The 13,583-nt window shown below is 42.4% G+C and overlaps 1 pseudogene across 1 annotated transcript in view; it reads right to left on the reverse strand.

The window, feature by feature from the left end:
* Nucleotides 1–344: 344 nt before the first annotated feature.
* LOC147092657 (beta-1,3-galactosyltransferase 5-like) overlaps nt 345–13,583 on the reverse strand; it is a 71,401-nt pseudogene continuing 58,162 nt past the window's right edge. Inside the window, exon 2 of the transcript XR_015075018.1 lies at nt 345–1,652. The product of XR_015075018.1 is annotated as a beta-1,3-galactosyltransferase 5-like (transcript). The remainder of the gene's footprint in view (nt 1,653–13,583) is intronic.

Genomic DNA, 13,583 nt, shown 5'->3' on the forward strand with positions numbered 1-13,583 from the left:
TTCCCCCCCTCCCCCCTGCTTCCCCCCTTCCCCCTCTTGCCACCCCCTCCCCTCCCCCTCCCTTCCCCATCCCTTCCCCCCCTCCCTTCACCACCTCCACTTCGCCCCTCCCCTTTCTCCTCCCTCCCTCCACCCCTTCCCCCTCCTCCACTTCCCCCTTTCCCTTCCCCCACCCCCTTCCCCCGTCCCCTTGCCCCCCACCCCTCCCCTTCCCCCACTCCCCCCTCCCCTCCCCTCCCCTCCCCCCTCCCCCTCCTCCTCCCCTCCCCCCTCCCCCTCCTCCTCCTCCTCCCCCTCGTTGCTCTCTCTCTTCCCCCCCAGTCGCTCTCTCTCTTCCCCCCAGTCGCTCTCTCTTTCTCTTCCAACAACAACATGCCTGCGAAAAAGCCTCGGCACCGCCGGGCACTCCAGGTAGTTCTTAATAAATGTGAAGAGAATGGAGGAAACGAATAGTGATGCACACATTCCAATATAGGACAGATAAACCTAACACCTATTCGCATCTCCCAGAATCATCTTAAAGCACTTGACACAGTTTATTTCGGAGGTGCAGTAAGTATTATGCCTACACACCAGCAGCAGCAGTGATAGAATCTGGTATGGGTGTAATAATGCGGCACAATAAATGGATTGAGGCAAGTGGCATTGGGAGAGGCAAATGACAAGCCTCTTCAAGGTGGCCTCCTTCACGGATCTCCAGGGCAGTCCTCTGTTGATGCATCTGCCATTGCTTTCCAGTAGATCAGCAGCTCGAATGGGTTCACTCCATGAGAGGTCACAATTTTCCGAAAAGTGCAAACAGAAAACTTGACCTTTGAAATGTGGAACGTTGGGCGCGCGTGGATTTCCACCGGTTCTATCTTCATCTTAGCCAGGCAGAGACTGACGAAAACATCCTCGAGTTTCAATTTGGGGATGGTTTTTGAAACATTCCAAACTCCGCATGCAACATCAGTCGAGAGCACGTACCCAGTGCCGGAGCAGAATGCTGGATACGTTCCCAAAGGGTATTCCTGTTCACTCATGTATCATTTACTGGATCTATTCCTGATGGGTCTTGCGTGTCTCATTATGTAGCCGGTGAAAATATTCCTGTGACTTGTTCGCAACAAGAGCTCTCTCAGATAATCAGCGTTGACAAACATGTCTGAATCGGTTTACATCACAAAGGAGGTTGACGGACAAAATCGGCTCACCCATTCCAGGCCCATCAGCACCTTGATGGTCAGGGTGTAATAAGTGTCACTGAACTCTTTCTGTATGATATCTTTGTACAGCAAACCTTCTTCTAGCAGATGCTCCTGATGCTCCCGGCTGTACCCAAGCAGGAAGTAGGTCACCACCCTCTTGCCATGTGTTGTCCGCTCTCTCCCCCAGGTCTGGCGAATGGCTGAGCGAGCTTTGAACTGGTCCTGGGTACTGGTGACAAGAAGGACCAGGAATGGTGGACTGACGTCACACCTGCTGTCAGGTCGCATTAAGAAGGAGGGGTCATTTAACTCTGGGTATTGCCAATAGTCAGAATTGTTGTGGCTTAAATATTCGAGTATAATAAGTATCAGCAAAAGGGACACACAAACAGATAAATGTTTTTTTCGACTGAAGTTAAAACACGATATTGAACAGGGTAATGTCTTCATATTTTGAATCAGCTGTAAAACAGAATAAACAAATGTATTTTGGTGGATTCCTGCTAATGCAAGGGGAAACACTTTCCAGTTTAAGATTATTTGGCTCGATTAGTAATATAGGAATAGGAGGAGGCCATTCAGCCAATCGAACATGCTCAGACATCAATTAGATCATGTTTGATCAGTATCTGAACTCCATTTACCCGCCTTCGTACTGTAATCCTTAATAACCTTACCCAACGTAAAATCTATTAATCGCAGTCTTGAACGGTTCATTGACCCCAGGATCAACACATTTTCGAGGGAGGCTGATCCATATTTCCAGCACACTTTTTGTGAAAAATGCTTCCTGACATCACCCTTGAACGGACCAGCTCTCAGTTTATTCTTTTCCCCCTTGGTCTGGACTCCACCACCAGAGGTATATATTTTCCCTCTATTACCTACATTATATCTACTGTAATCGTCTCTAACAGATCAACTTATAATTTTCTATATGCCAGGCAGTACAAGCCAAGTGTATGTAATCTGTCCTCATAATTTAACATTTTGACTGAAAGTGAATGGAGCAAATTCATCATAACAAATTTAAACTTATTGGCCTGGTGTTGTCCCATTTTAACAACTCCCCCGACAATAACTGCTTTAATTTAAATAAGTTCAAGTTGCTGCTAAAATAAACAAAGGCAATGGTCAGGAAGACGAAGGCAGCAGTCATTTCTTCAGCATTAACTTATAAATGTGGAAACAGAAGAAAAGTGTGATGCTAGAAACAGTGGAGTGCAAACGCTAGAAACAGTGGAGGTCCAAAGCTAGAAAATGTGAAGATCCAAAGAGAGAAAAAGTGGAGGTCCAATGTTAGATAGAGTGGAGGTCCAAAGTTACAAACAGTGGAGATCCAAATCTAGAAAAAGTGAAGTTCCAAAGCCAGAAGCAGTGGAGATCCAAAGCAAGCAAAAGTGGAGGTTGAAAGCTAGAAACTGAGAAGGACCAAAGCTAGAAAAAGTGGAGGACCAAAGCTAGAAATTCTGAAGGTCCAAATCTAGAAACAGTGAAGGGACAAAACTAGAAACTGGAGCTCCAAAGCAAGAAACAATGGAGGTCCAAAGCTAGAAAATGTGAAGGTCCAAAGCTAGAAAATGTGTAGGTTCAAAGATAGAAAGAGGGAAGGCCCAAAGTGAGAAAAAGTGAAAGTTCAAATTTAGAACCTGTGAAGGTCCAAAGCTAGAAACTGTGGAGATCAAAAGCTAGAAACCGTGGAGATCCAACGCTAGAAACAGTGAAGGTCCAAAGCAAGAAAGAGTGGAGATTCAAAGCTAGAAACAGTGGAGGCCAAAGATAGAAACGGAGATCGTCCAAAGTTCGAAACAGTGAAAGTCCAAAGTTAGAAACAGTGAAGGCCCAAAGCTAGAAATAGTGAAGGTTCAAAACAGAAACGGTGAACGTTCAAAGCTAGAAACTGTGGAGATCCAAAGCTAGAAACAGTGGAGATCCAAAGCTCGAAACAGTGGAGGGCCAACGCTAAAAACAGTGGAGGTCCAAAGCTAGAGACTGTGGAGGTTCAAAGCTTGAAAAAGAGGAGGTTCAAAGCTAGAATCTTGTCGAGCTCCAAAGCTAGAAACAGTGGAGATCCAAAGCAAGAAAGTGTGAAGATCCAAAGACAGAAACAGCGGTGGTGGAAATTTAGATAACGTGGAGATCCAAAGTTAAAAACAGTGGAGGTCCAAATCTAGAAAAAGTGAAGTTCCAAAGTTAAAAACAGTTGAGATCCAAAGCAAGAAAAAGTGGTGGTTCCAAGCTAGAAACTGAGAAGGACCAAAGCTATAAATAGTGGAGGACCAAAGCTAGAAACTGTGAAGGTCCAAAGCTAGAAACAGTGGAGGTCCAAAGCAAGAAACAATGGAGGTACAAAGCTAGAAAATGTGAAGGTCCAAAACTAGAAAATGTGAAGGTTCAAAGTTAGAAACAGAGAAGTTCCAAAGTGAGAAACAGTGACTGTTCAAATTTAGAAATTGTGAAGGTCCAAAGCTAGAAACTGTGGAGATACAAAGTGAGAAAAAGTGAAGGATCAAATTTAGAAACTGTGAAGGTCCAAAGCTACAAAATGTGGCGATCCAAAGTGAGAAACTGTGAAGTTCCAAAGGTAGAAACAGTGAAGGTCCAAAGCTAGAAACAGTGGAGTTCCATAGCTAGAAATAGTGATGGTTCAAAGTCTGAAAGAGTGGAGGTCCAAAGCTAGAGACTGTGGAGGTTCAAAGCTAGGAAAAGTTTAGGTCCAAAGCTAGAATCATGTGGAGCTTCAATGCTAGAAACAGTGGGGATCCAAATCTAGAAACTGTGAAGTTTCCAAGCTAGAAACAGTGGAGGTGCAAATCTAGAAACAGTGAAGGTCCAAAGTTAGAAACTGTGAAGGTCCAACAATAAAAAGAGTGGAGATACAAAGCTAGAAAGAGTGGAGGTCCAAAGACAGAAACAGAGAACGTCCAAAGTTAGAAACAGTGAAGCTCCAAAGTAAGAAACAATGAAAGCCCAAAGCTAGAAACAATGGAGATAGAAAGCCATAAACAGTGGCGGTCCAAATATAGAAGCGGTGAACTTCCAAAGTTAGAAACAGTGAAGGTCAAATGCTAGGACAAGTGGAGGTCCAAAGCTTGAAACAATGGAGGTCCAAAGCTAGAAACAGTGGAGGTCCAAAGCTAGTAACTGTGGAAGTCCAAAGCAAGAATAACTCGAGCTAAAAATTTGGAAACATTGGAGGTCAAAAGCTAGAAACAGTAAAAGTCCAAAGCTAGAAACAGAGAACGACCAAAGTTAGCAAAAGTGAAGGTACAAAGCTAGAAGCAGTTGAGGTGCAAAGCTAGAAACGGTGGAAGTCCAAAGCTAGAGACAGTGGAGTCACAAAGCTAGAAACAGTGGAGGTCCAACAATAGAAAAAGAGAATGAACAAATTTTGGAAACAGGAAAAGTCCACAGTTAGAAACAGTGAAGGTCCAAAACTTGAAAAAGTGGAGGTCCAAAGCTAGGAAGTGTAAAGGTCCAAAACTAGAAACAGTGGAGATCAAAAGTTAGGGACAGTGACGGTCCAAAGTTAGAAAAAGTGAAGGTCCAAAGCTAGAAACAGTGGAGGTCAAAAGCTTGAAACAATGGAGGTCCAAAGTTAAAAACAGTGACGTTCCAAAGTAAGAAACAGTGAAGGTCCAAAGTTAGAAAAAGTGAAGGTACAAAGTTAGAAACAGTGCAGGTCCAAAGAGAAATAGTGGAGGTCCATAGCTAGGAACAGTAAAGGTCCAAAGCTTGAAACAATCGAGGTACAAATCTCGAAACAGTTAAGGTCCAATGCTAGAAAAAGTGGAGGTCCAAAGCTAGAAACTGTGAATGTCCAAAGCTAGAAACTGTGGAGGTTCAAAGCTAGAGATTGTGGAGTTCCAAAACAAGAAACAGTGGAGGTCCAAAGTTACAACATTTGGATGTCAAAAGCTAGAAACAGTAAACGCCCAAAGCTAGAAATAGAAACCATCCAAAGTTAGTAACAGTGAAGGTCGAAAGCTAGAAGCAGTGGAGGTGCAAAGCTAGAAACAGTGGAGGTCCAAAGATAGAAACAGAGAACTTCCAAAGTTAAAACAATGAAAGTCCAAAGTTAGAAACAGTGAAAGTCCAAAGTTAGAAACAGTGCAGGTCCAAAGCTAGAGACAGTGGAGATCCAAAGCTAGAAACAGTGAGCGTCCAAAGATGGAAAAAGTGGTGGTTCAAAGCTAGAAACTGAGAAGGACCAAAGCTATAAAGAGGGGAGGAACAAAGCTAGAAGCTGTGAAGGTCCAAATTTAAAACCAGTGGAGGAACAAAGCTAGAAAAAGTGACGGTCCAAAGCTAGAAAGAGTGGAGGTCCAAAGCAAGAAACAATGGAGGTACAAAGGTTGAAAATGTGAAGGTCCAAAGCTAGAAATTGCGAAGGTCCAAAGCTATAAAATGTGAAGGTTCAAAGTTAGAAACAGTGAAGATCCAAAGCTAGAAACTGTGAAGGTCCAAAGCTAGAAACTGTGGAGGTGCAACACTAGAAACAGTGGAGGTTCAAAGCTAGAGATTGTGGAGTTCCAAAACAAGAAACAGTGCAGGTCCAAAGTTACAAACTTTGGAGTTCAACAGCTAGAAACAGTAAACGTCCAAAGCTAGAAATTGAAAACGTCCAAAGTTAGTAACAGTGAAGGTTCAAAGCTAGAAACCGTGGAGATCCAAAGGTAGAAACAGTGGCGTTCCAAAGGTAGAAAGAGCGGAGGTCCAAAGCTAGAAACAGTGGAGATCCAAAGTGAGAAACAGTGAAGGTTCAAATTTAGAAACTGTGAAGGTCCAAAGCTAGAAACTGTGAAGTTCCAAAGCTAGAAACTGTGGAGATCCAAAGCCAGAAACTGTGAAGTTCCAAAGGTAGAAACAGTGGAGATTCAAAGCTAGAAACAGTGGAGGTCCAAAAGAGAAACGGCGAACGTCCAAAGATGGAAACAGTGAAGTCCCAAAGTTAGAAACAGTGAAGGTCCAAAGCTAGAAACAGTGGAGTTCCAAAGCTAGAAATAGTGAAGGTTCAAAGTCGGAAACAGTGATGGATCAAAGCTAGAAACAGTGGAGATCCAATGCTAGAAACAGTGGAGATCCAAAGCTAGAAACAGTGGAGATGCAAAGCTGGAGACGGTGGAATTTCAAAGCTAGAAAAAGTGGAGGTCCAAAGCTGGAAAGAGTGGCGGTCCAAAGCTAGAAACTGTGAAGTTTCAAAGCTAGAAAGAGGGGAGGTCCAAATCTAGAAACAGTGAAGGTCCAAAGCTAGAAACTGTGAAGGTCCAACTCCAGAAAGAGTGGAGATACAAAGCTAGAAACAGTGGAGGTCCAAAGATAGAAAAGTGGTGGTTCAAAGCTAGAAACTGAGAAGCACCGAAGCTATAAAGAGTGGAGGAACAAAGCTAGAAGCTGTGAAGGGCCAAATTTAAAACCAGTGGAGGACCAAAGCTAGAAAAAGTGACGGCCCAAAGCTAGAAACAGTGGAGGTCCAAAGCAAGAAACAATGGAGGTACAAAGTTTGAAAATGTGAAGGTCCAAAGCTAGAAAAAGTGAAGGTCCAAAGTGAGAAAAAGTGAAGGTTCAAATTTAGAAACTATAAAGATCCAAAGCTAGAAACTGTGAAGGTCCAAAGCTAGAAACCGTGGAGATCCATAGCTAGAAACTGTGAAGTTCCAAAGGTAGAAACAGTGGAGTTCCAAAGCTAGAAATAGTGAAGGTTCAAAGTCAGCAACAGCGATGGATCAAGGCTAGAAACTGTGGAGATCGAAAGCTAGAAACACTGGAGATCCAAAGCTAGAAAGAGTGGAGGTCCAAACTAGAGATTGTGGAGGTTCAAAGCTAGAAAAAGTGGTGGTCCAAACTGGAAACAGTGGAGATCCAAAGTGAGAAACAGTGAAGGTTCAAATTTAGAAACTGTGAAGGTTCAAAGCTAGAAAATGTGGAGATCCAAAGCCAGAAACTGTGAAGTTCCAAAGGTGGAAACAGTGGAGATTCAAAGCTAGAAACAGTGGAGGTCCAAAATAGAAACGGCGAACGTCCAAAGATGGAAACAGTGAAGTTCCAAAGTTAGAAACAGTGAAGTTCCAAAGCTAGAAAGAGTGGAATTCCAAAGGTAGAAACTGTGGAGATTCAAAGCTAGAAAAAGTGGAGATACAAAGCTAGTGACTGTGAATGTCCAAAGTTATTAACAGTGAAGATCCAAAGATAGAATCATGTGGAGCCTCAAAGCTAGAATCAGTGGAGATCCAAAGCTAGAAACGGTAAAGTTTCAAAGCTAGAAACAGTGGAGGCCCAAATCTAGAAACAGTGAAGCTCCCAAGTAAGAAACAATGAAAGTCCAAAGCTAGAGCAATGGAGGTACAAAGCCATAAATATTGGAGGTCCAAATATAGAAACAGTGAACTTCCAAAGTTAGAAACAGTGACGGTCCAAAGTTATAAACAGTGAAGGTCCAATGCTAGAAAAAGTGGAGGTCCAAAGCTTGAAAAATTGGACGTCCAAAGCTAGAAACTGTGGAGGTCCAAAGCTAGAAACTGTGGAGGTCCAAAGCTAGAAACTGTGGAAGTCCAAAGCAAGAATAACTGGAGGTCCAAACTTAGAAACATTGGAGGTCAAACGCTAGAAACAGTAAATGTCCAAAGCTAGAAACAGAGAACGACCAAAGTTAGTAACAGTGAAGGTACAAATCTAGAAGCAGTGGAGGTGCAAAGCTAGAAACGGTGGAGGTCCAAAGCTAGAGACAGTGGAGACCCAAAGCTGGAAACAGTGGAAGTCCAAAAATAGAAAAAGAGAACGTACAAATGTTGGAAACAGGAAAAGACAACAGTTAGAAACAATGAAGGTCCAAATCTAGAAACAGTGGAGGTCCAATGTTAGGAAATGTGAAGGTCCAAAACTAGAAACAGTGGAGATCCAAAGTTAGAAAAAGTGATGGACCAAAGCTAGAAACAGTGGAGGTCAAAAGCTTGAAACAATGGAGGTCCAAATTTAGAAACAGTGACGTTCCAAAGTTAGAAACAGTGAAGGTCCAAAGCTAGAAACAGTGGAGGTCCAAAGCTAGGAGCAGTAAAGGTCCAACGCTTGAAGAAATGGAGGTACTAATCTGGAAACAGTTAAAGTCCAAAGATACAAAAAGTGGAGGTTCAAAGCTAGAAATACTGGAGCTGCAAAGCTAGAAACAACGAAGGTTCATATTTAGAAACAGTGGAGGTCCAAATCTAGAAACAGTGCAGATCCAAAGCTAGAAACTGTGAAGGTCCAAAGCTAGAAAATGTGGAGGTACAACATTAGAAACAGTGGGGCTTCAAAGCTAGAGATTGTGGAGTTCCAAAACAAGAAACAGTGGAGGTCCAAAGTTACAAACTTTGGAGTTCAAATGCTAGAAACAGTAAACGTCCAAAGCTAGAAATAGAAAACGTCCAAAGTTAGTAACAGTGAAGGTCCAAAGCTAGAAGCAGTGGAGGTGTAAAGCTAGAAACAGTAGAGATCCAAAGCTAGAAACAGTGGAGGTCCAAAGATAGAAACAGAGAACGTCCAAAGTTAGAAATAGTGAAAGTCCAAAATTAGAAACAGTGCTGGTCCAAAACTAAAGACAGTGGAGATCCAAAGCTAGAAAAACTGAAGTTCCAAAGTTAAAAACAGTGGAGGTCCAAAGCAAGAAAATGTGGTGGTTCAAAGGTAGAAACTGAGAACGATCAAAGCTATAAAGAGTGGAGTACAAAAGCTAGAATTTGTGAAAGTCTAAAGTTAAAACCAGTGGAGGACCAAACCTAGAAAAAAGTGACGGTCCAAAGCTAGAAACTGTGGAGGTCCAAAGCAAGAAACAATGGAGGTAAAAAGCTAGAAAATGTGAAAGTCCAAAGCTAGAAAATGTGAACGTTCAAATTTAGAAACTCTGAAGGTCCAAAGCTAGAAATTTTGGAGATCCAAAGCTACAAACATTGGAGAGCCAAAGTTAGAAACAGTGAAGGTCCAAAGCTAGAAACAGTGGAGTTCCAACGCTAGAAATAGTGAAGTTTCAAAGTCAGAAACAGCGATGGATCAAAGCTAGAAACTGTGGAGATCCAAAGCTAGAAACAGTGGAGACCCAAAGTTAGAAAGATTGGAGGGCCAAAGCTAGAGACTGTGGAGGTTCAAAGCTTGAAAAAGAGGAGGTTCAAAGCTAGGATCTTGTCGAGCTCCAAAGCTAGAAACAGTGGAGATCCAAAGGGAGAATCTGTGAAGATCCAAAGACAGGAGCAGCGGTGGTCGAAATTTAGATAGCGTGGAGATCCAAAGTTTAAAACAGTGCAGGTCCAAATCTAGAAAAAGTGAAGTTCCAAAGTTAAAAACAGTTGAGATCCAAAGCAAGAAAAAGTGGTGGTTCCAAGCTAGAAACTGAGAAGGTCCAAAGTTAAAAACAGTGGAGGACCAAAGCTAGAACAAGTGAAGGTCCAAAGCTAGAAACAGTGGAGGTCCAAAGCAAGAAACAATGGGGGTACAAAGCTAGAAAATGTGAAGGTCCAAAGCTAGAAAATGTGAAGGTTCAAAGTTAGAAACAGAGAAGGGGGGCACGTGGCATAATGGTTAGCACTGTTGCCTCACAGCGCCAAGGACCCGGGTTCAAATCTGGCCTCGGGCAACTGTCTGTGTGGAGTTTGCACATTCTCCCTGTGTCTGCGTGGGTTTCCTCCGGGTGCTCCGGTTTCCTCCCACAGTCCAAAGATGTGCAGGTTAGGTTGATTTGGCTATGATAAATTGACCCTTAGTGTTAGGGGATTAAATACGTGGGGTTACGGGGATAGGGTGGGATATGTGTCGGTACAGGCTCGATGGGCCGAAATGGCCTCTATCTGCACTGTAGATTCTGTGATTCTGTGAAGTTCCAAAGTGAGAAACAGTGACGGTTCAAATTTAGAAACTGTGAAGGTCCAAAGCTATGAAACTTTGGAGATACAAAGTGAGAAAAAGTGAAGGATCAAATTTAGAAACTCTGAAGGTCCAAAGCTACAAAATGTGGCGATCCAAAGCGAGAAACTGTGAAGTTCCAAAGGTAGAAACAGTGAAGGTCCAAAGCTAGAAACAGTGGAGTTCCATAGCTAGAAATAGTGATGGTTCAAAGTCTGAAAGAGTGGAGGTCCAAAGCTGGAGACTGTGGAGGTTCAAAGCTAGGAAAAGTGTAGGTCCAAAGCTAGAATCATGTGGAGCTTCAATGCTAGATACAGTGGGGATCCAAGCTAGAAACAGTGGAGGTGCAAATCTAGAAACAGTGAAGGTCCAAAGTTAGAAACTGTGAAGGTCCAACAATAAAAAGAGTGGAGATACAAAGCTAGAAAGAGTGGAGGTCCAAAGACAGAAACAGAGAACGTCCAAAGTTAGAAACAGTGAAGCTCCAAAGTAAGAAACAATGAAAGCCCAAAGCTAGAAACAATGGAGATAGAAAGCCATAAACAGTGGCGGTCCAAATATAGAAGCAGTGAACTTCCAAAGTTAGAAACAGTGAAGGTCAAATGCTAGGACAAGTGGAGGTCCAAAGCTTGAAACAATGGAGGTCCAAAGCTAGAAACAGTGGAGGTCCAAAGCTAGTAACTGTGGAAGTCCAAAGCAAGAACAACTCGAGCTAAAAATTTTGGAAACATTGGAGGTCAAAAGCTAGAAACAGTAAATGTCCAAAGCTAGAAACAGAGAACGACCAAAGTTGGCAACAGTGAAGGTACAAAGCTAGAAGCAGTGGAGGTGCAAAGATAGAAACAGTGGAGGTCCAACAATAGAAAAAGAGAATGAACAAATTTTGGAAACAGGAAAAGTCCACAGTTAGAAACAGTGAAGGTCCAAAGCTTGAAAAAGTGGAGGTCCAAAGCTAGGAACTGTGAAGGTCCAAAACTAGAAACAGTGGAGATCAAAAGTTAGGGACAGTGACGGTCCAAAGTTAGAAAAAGTGAAGGTCCAAAGCTAGAAACAGTGGAGGTCAAAAGCTTGAAACAATGGAGGTCCAAAGTTAAAAACAGTGACGTTCCAAAGTAAGAAACAGTGAAGGTCCAAAGTTAGAAAAAGTGAAGGTACAAAGTTAGAAACAGTGCAGGTCCAAAGCTAGAAATAGTGGAGGTCCATAGCTAGGAACAGTAAAGGTCCAAAGCTTGAAACAATCGAGGTACAAATCTCGAAACAGTTAAGGTCCAATGCTAGAAAAAGTGGAGGTTCAAAGCTAGAAACTGTGAATGTCCAAAGCTAGAAACTGTGGAGGTACAACACTAGAAACAGTGGAGGTTCAAAGCTACAGATTGTGGAGTTCCAAAACAAGAAACAGTGGAGGTCCAAAGTTACAAACTTTGGAGTTCAAAAGCTAGAAACAGTAAACGTCCAAAGCTAGAAATTGAAAACGTCCAAAGTTAGTAACAGTGAAGGTCCAAAGCTAGAAGCAGTGGAGGTGCAAAGCTAAAAACTGTGGAGGTCAAAAGCTAGAAACAGTGGAGATCCAAAGCTAGAAACAGTGGAGGTCCAAAGATAGAAACAGAAAACGTCAAAAGTTAGAAATAGTGAAAGTCCAAAGTTAGAGACAGTGAAAGTCCAAAATTAGAAACAGTGCAGGTCCAAAACTAAAGACAGTGGAGCTCCAAAGCTAGAAACAACGAAGGTCCATACTTAGAAATAGTGAAGTTCCAAAGCTAGAAACTGTGAAGGTTCAAAGCTAGAAACTGTGAAGGTTCAAATCTAGAAACCGTGGAGATCCAAAGGTAGGAAGAGTGGAGGTCCAAAGCTAGAAGCAGTGGAGATCCAAAGTGAGAAACAGTGAAGGTTCAAATTTAGAAACTGTGAAGGTCCAAAGCTAGAAACTGTGAAGTTCCAAAGCTAGAAACTGTGGAGATCCAAAGCCAGAAACTGTGAAGTTCCAAAGGTAAAAACAGTGGAGATTCAAAGCTAAAAAGAGTGGAGGTCCAAAAGAGAAACGGCGAACGTCCAAAGATGGAAACAGTGAAGTCCCAAAGTTAGAAACAGTGAAGGTCCAAAGCTAGAAACAGTGGAGTTCCAAAGCTAGAAATAGTGAAGGTTCAAAGTCGGAAACAGTGATGGATCAAAGCTAGAAACAGTGGAGATCCAATGCTAGAAACAGTGGAGATCCAATGCTAGAAACAGTGGAGATCCAATGCTAGAAACAGTGGAGATCCAAAGCTAGAAACAGTGGAGATGCAAAGCTGGAGACGGTGGAATTTCAAAGCTAGAAAAAGTGGAGGTACAAAGCTGGAAATAGTGGCGGTCCAAAGCTAGAAACAGTGAAGTTTCAAAGCTAGAAAGAGGGGAGGTCCAAATCTAGAAATAGTGAAGGTCCAAAGCTAGAAACTGTGAAGGTCCAACTACAGAAAGAGTGGAGATACAAAGCTAGAAAGAGTGGAGGTCCAAAGATAGAAAAGTGGTGGTTCAAAGCTAGAAACTGAGAAGCACCGAAGCTATAAAGAGTGGAGGAACAAAGCTAGAAGCTGTGAAGGTCCAAATTTAAAACCAGTGGAGGACCAAAGCTAGAAAAAGTGATGGTCCAAAGCTAGAAACAGTGGAGGTCCAAAGCAAGAAACAATGGAGGTACAAAGTTTGAAAATGTGAAGGTCCAAATCTAGAAAATGTGAAGGTCCAAAGCTAGAAAATGTGAAGTTTCAAAGTTAGAAACAGTGAAGATCCAAAGTGAGAAAAAGTGAAGGTTCAAATTTAGAAACTATAAAGATCCAAAGCTAGAACCTGTGAAGGTCCAAAGCTAGATACCGTGGAGATCCATAGCTAGAAACTGTGAAGTTCCAAAGGTAGAAACAGTGGAGTTCCAAAGCTAGAAATAGTGAAGGTTCAAAGTCAGCAACAGCGATGGATCAAGGCTAGAAACTGTGGAGATCCAAAGCTAGAAACACTGGAGATCCAAAGCTAGAAAGAGTGGAGGACCAAACTAGAGACTGTGGAGGTTCAAAGCTAGAAAAAGTGGAGGTCCAAACTAGAAACAGTGGAGATCCAAAGTGAGAAACAGTGAAGGTTCAAATTTAGAAAATGTGAAGGTCCAAAGCTAGAAAATGTGGAGATCCAAAGCCAGAAACTGTGAAGTTCCAAAGGTAGAAACAGTGGAGATTCAAAGTTAGAAACAGTGGAGGTCCAAAATAGAAACGGCGAACATCCAAAGATGGAAACAGTGAAGTTCCACAGTTAGAAACAGTGAAGGTCCAAAGCTAGAAAGAGTGGAATTCCAAATGGTAGAAACTGTGCAGATTCAAAGCAAGAAAAAGTGGAGATACAAAGCTAGAGACTGTGAATGTCCAAAGTTATTAACAGTGAAGATCCAAAGATAGAATCATGTGGAGCCTCAAAGCTAGAATCAGTGGAGATCCAAAGCTAGAAACTGTGAAGTTTCAAAGCTAGAAACAGTGGAGGTCCAAATCTAGAAACAGTGAAGGTCCA

Source organism: Somniosus microcephalus, unplaced genomic scaffold, assembly GCF_052327205.1.
Source record: "Somniosus microcephalus isolate GS21.2 unplaced genomic scaffold, FLI_Smic_1.0 unresolved_chr2, whole genome shotgun sequence".
Classification (NCBI taxonomy): domain Eukaryota; kingdom Metazoa; phylum Chordata; class Chondrichthyes; order Squaliformes; family Somniosidae; genus Somniosus; species Somniosus microcephalus.